Source organism: Lissotriton vulgaris, chromosome 10 (genome assembly GCF_964263255.1).
Source record: "Lissotriton vulgaris chromosome 10, aLisVul1.2, whole genome shotgun sequence".
Lineage (NCBI taxonomy): Eukaryota > Metazoa > Chordata > Amphibia > Caudata > Salamandridae > Lissotriton > Lissotriton vulgaris.
The window spans coordinates 209557236-209576264 of record NC_141698.1 but is presented as its reverse complement, the minus strand read 5'-3'; positions in this window follow the sequence as shown (position 1 = coordinate 209576264).

The window sequence follows — 19029 nt, the reverse complement described above, 5'->3', positions numbered from 1 at the left end:
GATTGCTTCTATGCGCTATCTTGTATGCCCCTGCGGAGCGCGATGAAGTAATTGACCCTTTGGAAGTGCTACTGGTGATTGCTGCCTGGAAGGGCTATGCCCCTGAGAAGCGCTATGACCGCCTGCTGAAGCGCTATACTGCCCGGGAACTGCTGGGCTGACCGAGTGCTGCATGCCCCTTGAAGCGCTGTCACTTCCAAGCGCTATTGCTGAATTGCCCAAAGCGCTGAGCCCAAGACGCGCTATCGGCGCCACTCACCGCTACAAGCCCGGAGCTGCTCACGCCCCCTGAGGCGCCTGAAGAAACTCCTCCCGGTGATCGCGGCTTCAGCGCCGCGTGTGTCCCATCCCTGGGGTACTGTTGGACGTCCGGCATCGTTGCCGCCACTGCGCTGAGCCCCGAGCCCCAGCAGAGCCAGCACCATCATCGTGACCCCCCTCGGCAGCCCCCATGTGCCAGGAGAGGGCCGCCGTATTGTAAGCCTGAGGAGGCCTCCGCGCATTCCAGTTAGGCCGCGTTAGGCCTGAAGCAAGCCTACCCCTCTCACGTGATGGGGGCGCCGCGTCATGGGCCGCGCCCCTGCCGGAAGCCGCTCCACCATTGGCCTCTGCCGGCCACGCTGTGATTGGCGGCCGGCACTGCATTGAGGAAATCTACGTGGAGGAGACCTCGGGAGGAACCCGAGAGAAGCCAAGGCTCGTCGCGGAGGGGGTCGTGAAGCCTGAGAGCCCCCTCCGATTTGCCCCACAACGCTTGGAACTGCCTCGCAATCGGCGCTGGTGCTCTGTAGCTGCTCCCTGCACCGCGCCCGGTCGCGTGAGGCTCCAGAACCTGCGCAAGGGCCCACGGAGGGCCGAAGAAAAAGGTAATCCCCCAGGGGAGGCGGGCGGAAGGCCGGGTAAGGCCCCGTGTTCGCCCCTCCCCGGGGGAAGATGTCACTGGGCCCCGTTGGCCCTCATTAATTGCTGAGAACTGGTGACTGGGTCCTGTTGGCCCTAATTAATTACAGAAGCCCTTCAGGCATGGGGACTGGGCCCACGAAGGTCACTGTGGGTCCTCTGCAGTAGGAACCTTGTACTCCTGCAGTGAGATAATTATTAAATTGGGCTGCATTGTTGATGAATGTTTTTCCCTTGCCTTATGGGAATGTTCCCTGATTAATAGGAGCAATTTACTGCTCATTCATGCACCAGCCGATGTGTAGTTTGCCTAATGAAAGGTCCATTTAAAGATGCTTTAGTGAATAACCACTTATAAATGCCTTAGTGAATGCCCAATGAAAGGTTCATTCAAATATGCGTTGAGTAACGCTCTAGGTAATGGAATGGTTATTCCTCCCAAGTGAAACTGGTAATTAACTGTCTGGTTAGTTTATGACTAATGAAATGTTCTGCCTTTACTCTCATGACATGTATATTACTGTCTAAGGCACTGTTATCTGAATGCTGTTTGCTACCTCAGGAAATGTTTATACTACATAATTACATGGTTCCTGGGTCATATGTCATGCATACTCCTCCCTAATGCAATGGTTCCCAAAGACCTCTAGGTATATAAGGAGATGGTTACTCCCATTTGAGGAGAGGTTTATTCCTGATTAATAGGGATAACGCACTGCTATTTCAGCCTCAGGTGTTGTGATAGTTTACCCTAGTTAAAAGAAAGGTTTATTCTTACCTGATGAAATGGGTAATGCTGGTTAAATGAAATGTTTTACATTGACTTCTTCAGGAAGTCTTTCCCCTGCGTAAGGAGAATGATACCTTTGACCTATAGTCAGTTATGATACATCATTTATTTATTTATGAGATGTTTTACTCCTAATATGGGAGAAGAGTTATGCACAGCTAAGGTTTCCTCTGATGTGATGTTTCATATTTAAGGAAATGAGGACCTACACTTAATGAAATGTTTATTCCTGATTAGGGAAGGGTTGTCTCCTTAATGTATTTGATGCAGGTGCTGACCAGGAGCAAGGCATAGGTCAGGCCTGTGTTTTACTAAAAATGTATTTATCCAATATTTATTATTTATGAAATATCTAATATTTATTCAACTGAAGTTTAATGCCAAGTGTTGACACACAGGTATCTGAAAGGAGAGTTATGAAGCTAATCTTATGATGAATTCCTAATATCCTGACCCTGCTCTATCTTAATAAAGTTAACTTGAGTTTTTACACAAGCTCACTGGAGTGGCGTCCCTAATTGCGTGCTCATGTTTCTGACTCAGTGGTTGCGTGTGCTGTATGGTCGCTTTACACATAAGCTTTCGGATGCCTACCCGCTCGTGCCATGCTACCCTAGGGGACTGGTGACCCCAGTTCCAACATATTGGTGTCGAGCGGTGGGATCCAGGACTTGTGACCATGCAGCACCCTCCATTGGGACAGGGTGCACAGCAATTGGGCTGCACAATTATTGTGTGTGTAAGCCAAAGTAATTGACCCCTCCACTGTCTAGCCTGTGAGTGTATCAAGATCTGTTAGACCTAATCCTGTCACCCACGTCCTGGTATCTTTTCGCAGATTTATCTGAGTCCCCACCTGGCGTACTGGAGTGTTGTCAGGGGATGGGGGTGCCTGTTGGGCGGAGGCAAGAAGGAACTCCGTACCATTTTGGGGGCACGGGTAGGAGCCCACCCAGAGGGGAGAGGGGATGGGGAACAGGAGGGGCAGGTCACACCCAGGGAGGCGGGCACACCAGAAGACCCAGGCCAACTCAAAATTGTTGTGTCTGACAATGTGCTACCAGGAGGATGTCCTGGGGCAGGGAGTAGAGTAACTGGGGGTGTGCGTCGTCTAAGATGATAGAGCATGAGAGGGAGAGTGAGAGCCTTGCAATGGATGAGAGGAAGCTGGTGCACAGGCTTCAGCTAGAAGAGTTAGAGCTGAAGGCCTTGGAATTATGTGTACCAGGTGCTTCCAATGGTGGCAGCGTACCCGAGGTTCGGAGTTTAGACCAGTCACAGAGTGTAGGGCCTGGACTGGGGTTTCAGGATCAGGAATTGCCTGACCTGGAGGGTGGGGTACCGGTAACTAAGGACCCTACCAGAGTGACTCTCAGGGGTACTACTCCAGGTGGGAGGGTGCGGAACCCTGGGAGGGGGTGCAGAGGGAGGAAGGACTCTCCTCTGGCACCGGTCCAGCCACAGGGCGCAGATCCTGGGTTGGGTGGCTAGGTTCAGGGGTTGCCTGACCTGGCGGGAGGAATCTCTGTATTCAGAGTTCCTCCGGTTGTGACTTCCAGGGGTACCTATCCGGGGAGGAGGGTGCGGAACCCTGGAAGGGGGTGCAGGGGGAGGGAGGACTCTCCTCTGGCACCGGTCCAGCCACGGGGTTAAGATCCTGGGTTGGGTGGCCAAGTTCAGGGGTTGCCTGACCTGGCGGGAGGAACCTCTGTATTCAGAGTTCCCCCGGTTGTGACTCTCAGGGGTACTACTCCAGGTGGGAGGGTGCGGAACCCTGGGAGGGGGTGCAGGGAGAGGTAAGTCTCGCCCCTGTCACCAATTCAACTTAAGGGTTTAGACCCTAGGTTGAGGAGGAGAGTGGAAAAAGGTACCACGGGCCTGGGGCGACTGCCCCCCATTCTGAGAGAGAGTAAGGGCCAGAGACATCTGGATTGGAGGTCTGTTCTGGCCGCATCCCACTAGGTACACCAGTGGGGTGGTTGGATTAGCGAGGATGTCATGGTGGTATTGGGCCTGCGTCCACCTTTTTCCGCCCCAAGCAGGGAAGCCCGTCAAGGGAATGATCAGTCTACCCTGGCTTTTGGCTGGGGGGGGGAGATGTGTGAGACTTGGCCCTTTCCCCAGAAATATTTCGTTTTTTATCCCCTGTTAATTTAGGATGCCCCTATTGAAACAACAGTGTGTAGGCCTTGGGTGGTGGAGAATGCCCTGTGTAGTTTAAAACTAGTGTTAAAATGCAGGTGCCTTCTACCCCTAATATGGCTGCCACAGACCACTGCTGCAGCAGCGTGGTCTAGTGGGCGCATTCTAGTAGCCAGGGGCTGGCTGGAACCCTCAGGCAATGTATCCATCTTAGCCTGCCAGCCTGCCCATAGGTAGAATGGTGGAACCACCTAGAACCTCCTGGAACCTTCTGGAACAGGTGAGGTGACACCAACTTCCATTACCAACTGTCAACTGGCACTATAAAAGGAAAGGGAGGGAACTTTCCTGAGGAGAGGGGCTGAGGGAAGACCTGGGGAAGTACCTACGCAGGAGGATAGGCAGTGGGGGTCAGGGCAGGGTCTTATGATGCTGGGATGACAGGGCCTAGTGTGCTGCTTTACAAGTGTTGAGGTATCCTGTTCCCCCCCACTGACCTAACCCCGTGGAAGGGAACCCCCAGGGACCACTTGAAGGGATTGGCTGAGAAGAACTTGGAACACCAGCCACCAATTTATCCCCCCTTCAAGGAACAAGAAACCAAGCAACTAAATCAAGGAACAAGAAACCAAGCAACTAAACTAAGGGCGCAAGAAACATAACGCCAAGAAGAAAACTAAATCCCCACAGGACTTTTGAGGAACTACCCAGGTATTAGCGCTGTGTCACTCCCTGTGCCCCTCCTGACGCCACCTGGGGTTCCTGCGCTAACCTGCCACTGCTGTGTTGCTTGACCTGTGAACTGCCCTTGTTTGAAGTCAGCTACTGCTGAAGAGCTAGCCTCCAGAACTGCCTGAATTTGGCCCCAGCGCGAAGTCTGTCATCTGCTGTGCCCCTGAAAGCGCTATAGTCTATTGGGGTAAGCGCTATTGACTGCCTATATTCAGCGCTGACTTTTTCCCTCATCTGGAGAAGCGCTGTATGATTGCTTCTAAGCGCTATCTTGTATGCCCCTGCGGAGCGCGATGAAGTAATTGACCCTTTGGAAGCGCTACTGGTGATTGCTGCCTGGAAGGGCTATGCCCCTGAGAAGCGCTATGACCGCCTGCTGAAGCGCTATACTGCCCGGGAACTGCTGGGCTGACCGAGTGCTGCATGCCCCTTGAAGCGCTGTCACTTCCAAGCGCTATTGCTGAATTGCCCAAAGCGCTGAGCCCAAGACGCGCTATCGGCGCCACTCACCGCTACAAGCCCGGAGCTGCTCACGCCCCCTGAGGCGCCTGAAGAAACTCCTCCCGGTGATCGCGGCTTCAGCGCCGCGTGTGTCCCATCCCTGGGGTACTGTTGGACGTCCGGCATCGTTGCCGCCACTGCGCTGAGCCCCGAGCCCCAGCAGAGCCAGCACCATCATCGTGACCCCCCTCGGCAGCCCCCATGTGCCAGGAGAGGGCCGCCGTATTGTAAGCCTGAGGAGGCCTCCGCGCATTCCAGTTAGGCCGCGTTAGGCCTGAAGCAAGCCTACCCCTCTCACGTGATGGGGGCACCGCGTCATAGGCCGCGCCCCTGCTGGAAGCCGCTCCACCATTGGCCTCTGCCGGCCGCGCTGTGATTGCTGGCCGGCACTGCATTGAGGAAACCTACGTGGAGGAGACCTCGGGAGGAACCCAAGAGAAGCCAAGGCTCGTCGCGGAGGGGGTCGTGAAGCCTGAGAGCCCCCTCCGATTTGCCCTACAACGCTTGGAACTGCCTCGCGATCGGCGCTGGTGCTCTGTAGCTGCTCCCTGCACCGCGCCCGGTCGCGTGAGGCTCCAGAACCTGCGCAAGGGCCCCGGAGGGCCGAAGAAAAAGGTAATCCCCCAGGGGAGGAGGGCGGAAGGCCGGGTAAGGCCCCGTGTTCGCCCTTCCCCGGGGGAAGATGTCACTGGGCCCCGTTGGCCCTCATTAATTGCTGAGAACTGGTGACTGGGTCCTGTTGGCCCTAATTAATTACAGAAGCCCTTCAGGCATGGGGACTGGGCCCACGAAGGTCACTGTGGGTCCTCTGCAGTAGGAACCTTGTACTCCTGCAGTGAGATAATTATTAAATTGGGCTGCATTGTTGATGAATGTTTTTCCCTTGCCTTATGGGAATGTTCCCTGATTAATTGGAGCAATTTACTGCTCATTCATGCACCAGCCGATGTGTAGTTTGCCTAATGAAAGGTCCATTTAAAGATGCTTTAGTGAATAACCACTTATAAATGCCTTAGTGAATGCCCAATGAAAGGTTCATTCAAATATGCGTTGAGTAACGCTCTAGGTAATGGAATGGTTATTCCTCCCAAGTGAAACTGGTAATTAACTGTCTTGTTAGTTTATGACTAATGAAATGTTCTGCCTTTACTCTCATGACATGTATATTACTGTCTAAGGCACTGTTATCTGAATGCTGTTTGCTACCTCAGGAAATGTTTATACTACATAATTACATGGTTCCTGGGTCATATGTCATGCATACTCCTGCCTAATGCAATGGTTCCCAAAGACCTCTAGGTATATAAGGAGATGGTTACTCCCATTTGAGGAGAGGTTTATTCCTGATTAATAGGGATAACGCACTGCTATTCCAGCCTCAGGTGTTGTGATAGTTTACCCTAGTTAAAAGAAAGGTTTATTCTTACCTGATGAAATGGGTAATGCTGGTTAAATGAAATGTTTTACATTGACTTCTTCAGGAAGTCTTTCCCCTGCGTAAGGAGAATGATACCTTTGACCTATAGTCAGTTATGATACATCATTTATTTATTTATGAGATGTTTTACTCCTAATATGGGAGAAGAGTTATGCACAGCTAAGGTTTCCTCTGATGTGATGTTTCATATTTAAGGAAATGAGGACCTACACTTAATGAAATGTTTATTCCTGATTAGGGAAGGGTTGTCTCCTTAATGTATTTGATGCAGGTGCTGACCAGGAGCAAGGCATAGGTCAGGCCTGTGTTTTACTAAAAATGTATTTATCCAATATTTATTATTTATGAAATATCTAATATTTATTCAACTGAAGTTTAATGCCAAGTGTTGACACACAGGTATCTGAAAGGAGAGTTATGAAGCTAATCTTATGATGAATTCCTAATATCCTGACCCTGCTCTATCTTAATAAAGTTAACTTGAGTTTTTACACAAGCTCACTGGAGTGGCGTCCCTAATTGCGTGCTCATGTTTCTGACTCAGTGGTTGCGTGTGCTGTATGGTCGCTTTACACATAAGCTTTCGGATGCCTACCCGCTTGTGCCATGCTACCCTAGGGGACTGGTGACCCCAGTTCCAACACTGGCCAAATACAAATTCTGTCAAACTATTACATTCAAGATTTTTCAAGGACACTTATGTCATAAATGAGCACATAATAGATCAAGGGTATGGTCCAAGGTAAAAAAGGGGGAGGGGCGTTGACGTTTCGACTCGACTTAAGGCCAACCGATCATTTGAACCTGGGGCATGCGAGTCTTCATCAGGACAGAGGAGAAGGGCAACCAAGTGGCGTCGATGACCCCTAAGTTGGTAGACCAACGAAGTTCTATCCTTTTACAGTAGTACGTGGCCCTTAAGTGTAGACGAATCAATCATTCAAATAAGGGGTGGGCACAAAGTTCCATATATGTAACAAACTCAGGCTGAAGGTACCTTATTGTCTTTTTATTCTATGGTACAGCCCAAGCTCCTGTCAGTAGGATTCTGGTAGCAATTGGGCAGCGTTGTCATCAGCCAAGCCTGAGTTGTTAAGGGACGCAGCAAATCGGACCGCTTACATATCAAAGCTCCTGTCGGCACAGTTCAGGCGCCCGAGGAAGATTCAGTCTTGGCTCCTTGTGACACTGGACAACGCTGCACTACTACTGCCTGAACTGTGCCGACAGGAGCTTTGATTTGTAAGCGGTCCGATTTGCTGGGTATATTTATAGTAAGAAGAGAACCACCAGTGACAAAACAGAATCATCATGCACTAAATATTATTTAAACGCATGGTATAGCTGAGCACTCACCTAAAAATGGAATAGTTGAAAGTGTTGGGGAACATAACCCACCCCCTTTAATATTACAAAGTACTATATGACAATAACAATAAAAGATAGGGCTAGATTACCAGTTTGGCAGTCCTTGGACTGCCTAACCCGTGGTGGTGTCATGGTCACTGCCGCACCGGTGGTCCTATTGCCAAATTACAACTTTGGGAGTCAGACTGCCATGAGCCCACCAAACTGCCAGGGATCACTGATCCCTGGCTGTGGCATGGTGGTCTGAGGAGGCAATATTCTTGACGGTGCTGCTGCAGCACCGCCAATCATATATGACTTTCCCCACCACCAGCCTTTTCATGGCAGTGAGTCTGCCATCAAAGTACTGGTGGTGGGGAAAGAAAGGAGGCCCTGCAGGGCCTCCTGTGCATAGGGGTACATGAAGGGGGCCACATGTTGTGCCCCATGTCTGCATGCACCCCAGTTTCTGCACAGCATGGACTGCAGAGTCCACTTGCTCGAATTCCAAGACATATTTGAAAAAAAACAAAGCTACCTGAAGCTAAGAATTCAAACTCTTTTTTTCTTGAAAAAATATAAAAGGTTTCTAGGTTAAAATTAAAGTCCAACAAATGAAATTGAAAACCTATAAAGAAAAAAACATATAAACCAACCCCAAAAACATTACAACCTTGGTACAAACTAAAGCACAATAAAAAGCATAAAAGTCAATGTGAAGCACATAGAATATATGTATAAAATACAATAAAACATTACATTTCACAAGAAGGCTTATCATAATACTGTACACTATCACATAACATATCAGACAAACTAAAACAACAATATCAAATTATGATCATTAGTCTCAACATCACAATACTTATAAAAATATGTTTTAAATGGTCTTACCTGAACCTGACTCAGCAACAGGATACTGAAGCCGCAAGCTCCAAGAACACCTCAACGTGATGTAGAAAGAGTAAAAAATCAAAGCACTAGGAAAAACAATGCATAAAAAGAATTCCATCCCATTGAAATCAATGTTGAAACATTTTATTTTTATTTATTAATCTTTATAAATAATAAACAACATATTGAAAGAGGTATGAAATCAGATATTTAAAATAATTTACCAACTATTTTATATATAGATATATTAAAAAATTTGAACAATTTGAAGAATTTTGTTTGCTAAAATGAACATATAACCATGATGAAAAAGAGTGTATTTCTAAAACATAAAAATGTGTGTATACTACAACTATATCATATGTGTATTTACAATTATTCTGAAGTAAAAGATTTTTTTTTTTGAGGGTAAAAACAATTCCAAAAAACCTGCAATTTCTGAAAAATAATGCACCACAAAAATTGTATATATTTGCTATTCTTTCGCCAAACTTAACCACAGAGGCAACATCTTTGGAGTTGGAATGTTCAGATTTGCTATTCCCACTCCAAACTTAACCACATTGGGAAAATGATTGGACTAAGGGCAGTCAGATTTGCTTTTCAAATCCCAAAAATAAGCTATCTTATTCACACTGGAGAAACAGTTGGACTTTAGGGAGTTCAAATTTACTATTCCCACTCTAGCTTTAACCATACTGGGGAATGTGTTACAGTTTGAGGGGTTCAAGTTTACTATTCCCACTCCACACTTAACCACATTGTGTAAAGTATTCAACTCTGGGTGTTAAACTGAAAGACATTAAAAAAATACTGCATTTTTTAATTTAAAAAATGATCTGATATGATGTCCATCTTGACCGGTTAGTGACACTTTGTTTTCCACTCGAGCTTCACCACAGTAAACTTATTCACTCTCCTACTGCTCCTCCCAAACCTTAAACATTTGAGGACCCTGCATAGCTCTTCATTTGCCCATCCTAACGTCCATCTTGAAACGGTCAGTGAATCTTTGCTATCCACGAGAGCCACCTCGAATAAAAGTAAATCTCACCCGGCAGGCGTTTTTTCACCACTGTGATCCCTCTGCCTTTCCTTTAAACCATGCCCTCCCACACTCAGAGCAGACCAGATTCTAGACTAGAAAAGCTAGGTATGAATAGTTACATAATTAACTAACCACACAACTTGTCCAAAAACATCAGTTAAATCTCTCAAACATAGACTATTCAAATCTAATCCATAAACCCTCATCTCTGATCCTTCTTTTGCTTAAAAAAAAGTGCTATTATTAGTGATCTGATCTTTTATACTAAAAAAGAGCCCAGTGGAGAAAGGGGTTCCATTCTTTACTCAAGGTGGACTCGGCTAAGAAATTTCCACATGGCCTATGCCTCATGGTAGTGCCGTCACCCACATACAGAGCGAAAGCCATCATATCCATTTACAACAATCGGACTATCCTCTTGCAAGCCTCCAATATGAATCTGGGTGTCTTTGATGACAGCTTCTTCTCCATCAAAAAATCTCTTGAGCAAAGTAACACTCTTAATTACTCTAGGGACGCTAGCTCCCTAACCATTCCTTAGGACCTCCATGAACTCTCTTTAATGAGCCACAATCAAATGCTGACTTCCCCTCCTACACTGAACATCACTCATATGGACATAACTTCTCCACAGCTTGGCTGCACTGACTCACCTGCCATCTCCTGACCACCCAAACTGGACTGCCTCCACTCCCGGATGGCTGGATCGAACAATAGCCTTAGCCCTGATAACCACTCTGTCACTTCCTTCATTCTCCTTCCTCCTGGCACTCTCCTAGATAATTCTATTTTTTCTGCAGCAAGCTCTACCACTCTCCACTCTGATGTCAGTCAGCCCTAACCACATTAACGACAAGGGACCTCACACCTATTCGAATCCCTGTCCCTTAAAACTTTCTCCCCCTTCTACCCAAGCTCCTTCCTCACTCCAATTCTGGATCCGCTTTGCAGTTCTCTTCAGACCAACAGCATGTGAAATCCTCCTCTGGGACGGCCCCCCACCTCATCGCCCCCTTCCTTGGGACATGCCTATTTCCACCCCAGGGAACGTCCCTCCTCTTCCACTCCCCAAGATCTATGATTCCCAATCTGGTCCTGCCTATTGGCATAAGGAGATAAACCTGGAGCTTCTAAAACTCAAAACTGACATGTAAAAGCTCATAAACATCATCTCAGAGCTGACCCGTGACCTATCTTTTAACAACACCTCACAGGAGACCCTGCAAATGAACAACCAATACCCCACACTACCAACTCTTTCCGCTATGATATTAAGCGAACCTGGGCAGAAAGTGCCCGTTTATAATTGGGATACTTCTCCCTACCCTAACGCCCCATCTAGACCCACCAGATTCAAGAATCACCTATCAGAACCTGACATTATCTCCTCCGGGACTACAACACCTCTCTGAGTTGAAAAAGTCTTTACTGGAACCACTAAACCCTCCTGGAGCTATTCACAAGCAAGTCATAGCTGAGACTATACAACCCATTCCATCTAATCCACATAGAGATCCCAGACACAATGTTAATGCCTTAAACATTGCTAACCTCATGCAAATCCCCATTACTCAGCCTTCTTCCACTGACCACAAATCACACCTGAAATGCATGTTGCTTAACTGTAGATCATGCCACAGACCTTTCTGATCTCATCCTAGATCAGGAATAAGACGTCCTAATCCACACTGAAACTTGGCTTAATGACTCCTCAGGCCCTATCCATGACATCCTAATTCCTCCTAGCCACAACATTATTAGACGCTATCGAGTTAAGAGAAAGGGAGGGGGCATAGCCTGTATCTACCACAACAGTCTCTCAGCAAGGTAGTCCCCCTCTGCAACTCTCTTATCCTATGAATATATGTGACATAGACATCAATAGCAAACATAGACCCTTACGCAACCTGCACATCTTTTACCATCCTCCTGGAGATAACCTCACTCTGATCGAACAAACTATGGAAACCATCTTGTGTAACCTGTATCTCCACAGCCCCTATATCTTCCTAGTGTAGCGTAGTTCCTATTTTCCCTATAGGCCCTGCGCATTGGAATAACATAAACAGTAGTATCGACGTAGAAGTGCGGATCTTCCAGGCCTCTACTGACTATGCTAAACTTAATTGGGTTTGTTACCAACTAGCTCAGAGGTCACTGGAAACTTTCTTGACTGAAATAGGAAGCGATCAGCTTCCCTGGCACAGACAAGAAGGGATTCAGTTTTCCAACAACCGTGCAACATGACAACTTTGCTCCTCAGATCAAGAGTCAATCTCTAGGGTCGTGTGAAACAATAGACAGTTATTTTACTCAGTCAGGTTGGTGCAGTTTACTTTCACAATATGTAGAGAATAGAGAGACGGGCGTTTGTCAATAAAGGGTTAACATTTATTGAACAGTCTTTCTTCTCGTACAAGAGAAATGAATTGCCACAATTGCAAGACTTGTTATGATAAAAAGTACGTACAGTAAGATAAGTATTGCGAAATAATACTGTAAAAGCATTGATATGGTTTCTTAGCCATACAATGGTTTAAAAGTAATAAAACATATATACATTCATATATACATTAGGCTAAAATACTCAACTGGTGCTTCTAACTACGCCTACCCCAGTGTACCTGACCTAAGCCTAATACTTGGGAGGGGAGTAAGTAAGTAGCCTTAAGTTAAGTTGGTTTTGCCAAGGTTTGCTTCAAGAATTCTCTCTCAAGGGTTTAGTCAACACCATACCTCTGGAATAGAATGATGGAGGTCTGGTATCTCCCTCAGGGCTCGATATCCCAGTCACCCGCAAGGGTAGACCAGAAATGCTGGAGCTGGAGTTCTCAGCAGGAGAAAGGCAGCGTCTCTTCTTCAGTGCGTCGAGGAGGAGAAGGAGGGGGGACAGCGTCCGCGGGCAGCTTGCATCTGCTGGGTTCTTGCAGAGGGACGGCTGTTCAGCTCCTAAGTTCACCACACCATCGTTCGCTAGTTAGCAGCGATAGCAGTAGCGATAGCAGCTATGATATCTTCAGCATAACAGCAGCTTCAGGCGACGGGCACCAGGGGTATTGCTTAAGGCCACGTTGGTAGTATTTATACCTGAAAGGTGCCATGTTTGACGTAAGTTTGCTGGACATAAGACGTCAATATAGATGTCACTAGGAAGTGATCGTCTATCAGTGCTCATTAGAGTTCTATTACTAATCAAAACACAGCAAGCGGGGATTTCCAGGTTTGCTGAGTTTTTATCTTGTTGAAGAACTCAGAGTGTTAATCTAGGAATCTCAGATAGTGACTTCTGCTCTGTCATTGCACTAATTAGTTGCAAAGGAAGTGGCAGAGAAAGTTATTCTGGAATGTGGCTCTGTTCGTGTGAGGCCAGAGATGAGTTACTGAATATCGCACTTGAACGGTTATGCCAATATAGGGAATAAATGGATTTATAGCCGAATAGGGGCATAAGGTCACAGTATCGATCAGGATCCTAGATAAGCACGCAACACCCACTCCATGGGTTCATGTCCATCAAATTACTAAAACTAGAGCAATAAGATGCATGTGTAACATTGCCCACCCCAAAATACATAAATGCATTTGAAATAGGCGTATATTGTAATACGTGAAAATTTTAGGTGCTGCACATTTCTGAAGCATAGAAATCATTCAAAAATTATAGCATATGAAATCAATGAACGATTATGCAAAAAGAATTACACATGAAATATCTCTGAAACAGAAGAAGGGCGAGATAAATCATCACATATAAATGCATTGCAATAAATGTGCTAGAGGCTGGTGTAAATTATTATGTCTCTAGATGTGTTTAGAAATAGAAGTTGAAGCTTCTGTTCTCTAAGAATAGTTTTTACTTTAAGCAAAGAATTTTTCGTGCCAAAAAAGGGTGAATATTAAAAAGTGTTCAATTCAAAAGAATTATTGCTTGAACGGGGAAATTAGAGTTCCAACGCTTTTAGCAGTTTTTGTTGTTCAAAACTGAAGGCCGAATTCAGAGTTCATGGGAACGTTGTGTGTCGGAAAGATTCTCCAAAGTTATTATTTCTGTTCGGGTGAGAACATCATATCAGACAGGCTCTCAAAGAATGGGTCTACAAAATCAGGTGACAGTTCAACCAGATTCGATAGTGCTGTAACTTGGCAGGTGTGAGAATGATTGCTGTCATCATAGTCGGGATCAGCAATGCTCACAGAAGGTCGTACCTGGGTGATGCTGCTTTTGTCACTCGCTCCACTGTTACCACCTAGTCGTAGCACAGGAGTCTCAACGAATGCTGTCATCAGGATTGGTAGCCGCTGGGGACAACACAATGCGTGAGCCGTTATCGGACTGAGCAAAGTATCGACGTCCATTGGTACTGCTGATGGAAGTGAAAGACAGATGCCCAACACACACTCATCTCCGCATAGCATACATCGAAGTACCGGTAAGATACAGTTCTGCCATATAGGTCTGAATGAAAGGAACCAGGTCATGTTTAGATCTCTCAGCCTGGCCAATCCAAGGACTCTAGTTATTCTGTCCCGGTAGCGCATTGCTAGGATTGTCTCTTCCATTCCCATGGGAGCTATGTCTGAGCTTTGGCTTGCCATAACGAAGCAGGATGGTCAAAAATAAAATCCCTGCTACAAGTCCCAAAAATAGGGGTATGCCGCCAAAAACAGAGTGGACAAAATTAGGAACGATTCCCAAAATTGCTTGAAACGGTGTTAGCAGTCCTGTAAAAATCGTCTTAAGTATGCCTGGGATGCCTGTGGCACTAGACATGTTAAGGAGTTGGCTAAGCATTTCTACGAAATGCACGGGGCAATTTGTTGATGAAAGTTCATGAACCTCCGTAGCTGTCCTTGCAACTAGAAGATCATATGTCTCTTTTGATGACGTTATGGGCACTGTTGTCTGCAAAAGCACAGACTTCATTTTGCTTAAAGTATCAATTCGTATAGAATAGAGATTCAGACAAGGCCAGATGGCAGTCTCTGTGTCTGCAAGCCCGCTCGGAAACAATGCCTGCATACAGCATTTGACCATGGATGTTACACTTACTAGATAACTTTTCCCTGGCACTAGGCCACAACATCTGTGATCCGTTCTATGAATGTAACTCCCGTTAGCAAGTTGCATAAAGAAGGGCTCTATCTGAGTTGCAGGTGTGACTAGCTGGTGGCATGAAAGGTTGTTAGAATTACCTTCACAGGCTTCATGTAAATTAATACCCTGGCACAAAAGTATACCGCTTAGTGAATGTTTACAATTTTCACCACTAAGAAATACCTTTTTGTCGCTGTAGCATGAATGTGTGTATGGTAATTTCCATTCTGATTTAACATATCCTTTACCCAATCATTCATACTGGCCAGTAGGTATGTATTCAAGGCACTTTTTAAATCGGAAAGTTGTTATCGGAATAGTGATAATTCCGTGTATTATCCATTCAATGACAGGACTCTCTGACATTGTCAATGGTAATCTCTCAAGTTTTTCGATGCTCAGGATTGTATAGTCTGCTCCTTTCTGCGCCAAACTGATTTGTTTATCAGTAAGGTTAAAAATGGAAAATAATGACGTTGTGTTGATTAAACGCCAAGGTACATAGCCTGAACGAAGATTTTGCAGCGTCCAGCCTAATTGTATAATAGAACGTAATTGAGATTGGCCATGCTGTAATATTAGCAAGTCCCTGTCTATTATGTCAAAGGCAGAAGATACAATGTTGTCCAACGAATATATTCTGGAGGACAGAGTCATTAACCCATTGTCCACTACAGAAAGTGATTTTTCCAAATTAATACGATCAATTTCTCGTATTTTTTCTGCTGTTTCAATTTGTGTGACTTTCCAAGCCTCGTTGTACGCAGCATAGATACTGGTCGCTATGAAACGCTTTTGACGCTGTTTGTGTGGTCCAAGAATGAAATCGCGCAAATCAGCACCATCTTTTAGTAAAGACAAGTGTTGCTTAATTTCAGCCAGTGTGGATGTTCCTAGCCATTCGAGGCAGAGCTTCCCTACACTGTATGTTGTTACTATCCCTGGATGTTGTCTCTGGGAGTATCTTGGGTCTTGTCTGGTCATTTTTAACCCCTGTGTTTTGTTCAGGAATCTATCTTGACAGCTGTTTGTGTCTGTAGGCCAGATTAACCACTTTTTCCACTCAGGATGTGTTCTGTTGAAATGTAAAGTTTTAGTTACGTCTATCTCAATATCTGTTGTTATATTCTCAGGTATTGGCTTTGGAATAGACGGTTTGTTAAGGTCTTTGATCCTAGCTATGCCAAGACAGGATGTTTGGTGTATTGTGTCATTTAAAAACATCATTTGTTCTGGTATCATGCAGGTTCTGAATAGTGCTTCAAGGCCTTGTACCTGCCAATCTTTTGTACCCCAAATGGTTTTTGTTTCAATGTTATTTTTCCAATAATCAAAACCAAATGTCATAATTTTTTCATGAAATGCTTCTGAATATATTAATTTAGTGTTTGTCAGCATTGTTTTCATTCCTGTTTTATCTAACAGTTTGTAATAAAACGTTTCTGCATCACTGGTGTTAAACCCTGAGAAGTACTTGAATTTCTCAAAAAATGCTTTAGAACTGCTTTTAGGTGGTGTAGAACAATGTTCCCATTGATTATACTTAAAAACATTTCTAGGCTGTGCAGATTTATGCAAATAATGATCGCCATAATGTGTGTAGCAGAATAATTGCTCATAACTAGATGAACCTTGTAAATAATCATGTTCTGTGAATCTAGCTGACATTACTAAATCAGACATCATGTCATTAATACTGTTAAAGTCCCAATCATCAGAGAATGTACTAGGATTTACAAAGTCACTTAAGGAAACCTTCAGTTGATGAGGATACTTCAGGATTTCGACCGGACCATAGATCTCATAGTCAGTTTTCTCCCATACTACCCCACCAGGTATTGGAATTGCTGTGACATTTACTGTTGACAGTTCTCTTTTCTTCACATGGGATGATCTGTGTGGTTTCAGGACTAGGTTGATGTTCTGACTTGCTGTGTCCATTCAATTGTAATAAACTTTCCTAAAATTAAAACTAAAATTAGGCATAGTAGGAGTATGAATACCCCTGAAATAATCCAATGCTCAATCAACGGTGAATCCAGATATAATTCTTTGATTTGTTGAAGGAGTCCTGTTGTATTGTCTTTAGAATACTTTTTTGTTTCTGGCATCACTTCGGGGTCGTTTTGATCTTCAGAGAAGTTGTCGAAGTTGATGAAATAACCAGAGGCAGTTCTGTCAATTGATGGGATTGTTCTTTCAATCTGTCTTTCGGTAGCACTTTCTGATGCCACTTTATTGTAGACTGGTGTTTCATGACGAACTGTTTCAATCTGTGTCTCAAGAGGCATGAGTTCCATGGCAATATTGCATAGTCCTTCTCTGTGCACTGCAGGCTGATCGAATGTGATTAGTCTTTCAGTTTGAACCTCTTGGATTGTTGCAAGTTTGGGTATTCTGTTGTTTCTTGGGAGTCCACTGGGCCTACTGTTGATTATAGGCCACATGCTTGTGGTTTTACCAGGTCGATAGACACGACTCTGTTCTCCTTTTTACCAGCAAGGGGCGGTAGTACTACTGATCTTGTTCCGGTGACTGCCAAGACAGGTCCTGCTTTTCTGTAAGAAGGCCCAAATTCCTTCTTCACCGCAATTTTTTCTCTGACTAGATCCCCAATCTTTGGAATCCAGACAGGCCTTGCTGGGGCTGTTGCTTGTGGTGCCTCGTCAGTGGTATCTGGCTGTTGCTTTAACTTTATGTTGCTTAAGGATTTTCTTGTTTCATTCAGTTCCTGTAAAACAGCCAAACGATCTTTGATGTCAAAGTCTGTTGTTTTTTCTTGTACCACTGACACCTGACTATCTAAGTCCTGAATTCTCATTCTAATTCCGAACAATAGCTCGTATGGGCTGAAACCTTTTAGAGATTTTCTTGGCAAATTGTTAAGACTGGACTGGACACTTATTAGATGTTTGACCCACCCAGCGCCTGAACCTAATACCTTCGCTGTTATAGATCGCTTTATTTCCCGGTTTTTTCTTTCTACCACACTATTCCCTTCGGGGTGCGACGGACAAGAATACCGCAACCCAATTCCCATGCTGGCCATGGCCTCCTTATAAGCTCGAGAGCTGAAAGCAGGACCCTGGTCAGAATGGAACGTGGTAATTGCGTATGTGCAGATAAAGACTCGCAGATCTTTTATAACCGTTCTAGCGTCAGCCGAGCGCTGGAGGCCTCATTTTTTAAGTGTGTTTAGTCTTAACTGATTAATAGGACGCTGAATGGCTTGCGGACATCATTACCCTTTCTATAAATGGTAACTGTGCAACAGGCAGGACCGGTTCATTACTGCGATCCCTATCACAGTCCGGACAGTTCTTTACATATATCTGATGTTGCACGCTCATCCCCGGCCACCAGTATACTGATTGCAATTCAGTCAGAGATCCCTCATCTGAATGTGCCTTGGACCTTCACCCATGTGTGCGTCTGCTATTAATAATATTCTCCTGTTCGTGTTTGGAATTACCCTATCCCCCACTCCAGGGATTCAAGCAAAAGGAACGGAGTTTGCATCGATTACGTATGCATAATTGAGTGGATAGTTCACGGGCAGTGCTGCACAGTCGCCTTTTACGGTCGTTTTTACTGCCAGCATGGTTTCCCCGTCTATGTATTTTTCTGTACGCTTTTTTGTGGCTACGGAAGCCGGTTTAGTTGCTTCCGCTGTGGCTGTATTAGCCTATGAATTCCCTGCAACGTGAACGCCATCACGTTGAAGACTCTGTGCGTGAATCCCCTGAGTCTTTTGTAGTTCTTTGTGTAAAAGAGCTACCTGTTTCCAGAGCAATTTATGCTTTATTGTGGCACCTGTGTCATCTTTGTAATCGTTTTCAATCCACCTCTGCAATTTGTTATTGTAAGAGTTGACGCAAAAATGAGAATCGCACACGATTAGTGTCGGGAATTCACGTTCTGCATTTTCAAGCGCCATCTTTAAACATCTGATTTCAGCTCTTCGAGCCGAACAGTTTCTCAATGATTCAGTTTTTGTTACTTTCGGTCTGAATTTACCGCACAGCCAACGACCTTTAATAATCGCACAGGCTGCATCGTAGGATTTGCTCTCTACGTTGAAATGCTGTACGAATCTATCTGTATAGATTATACAGGCGTATTGTGGGAGAGGCAGAACTTTG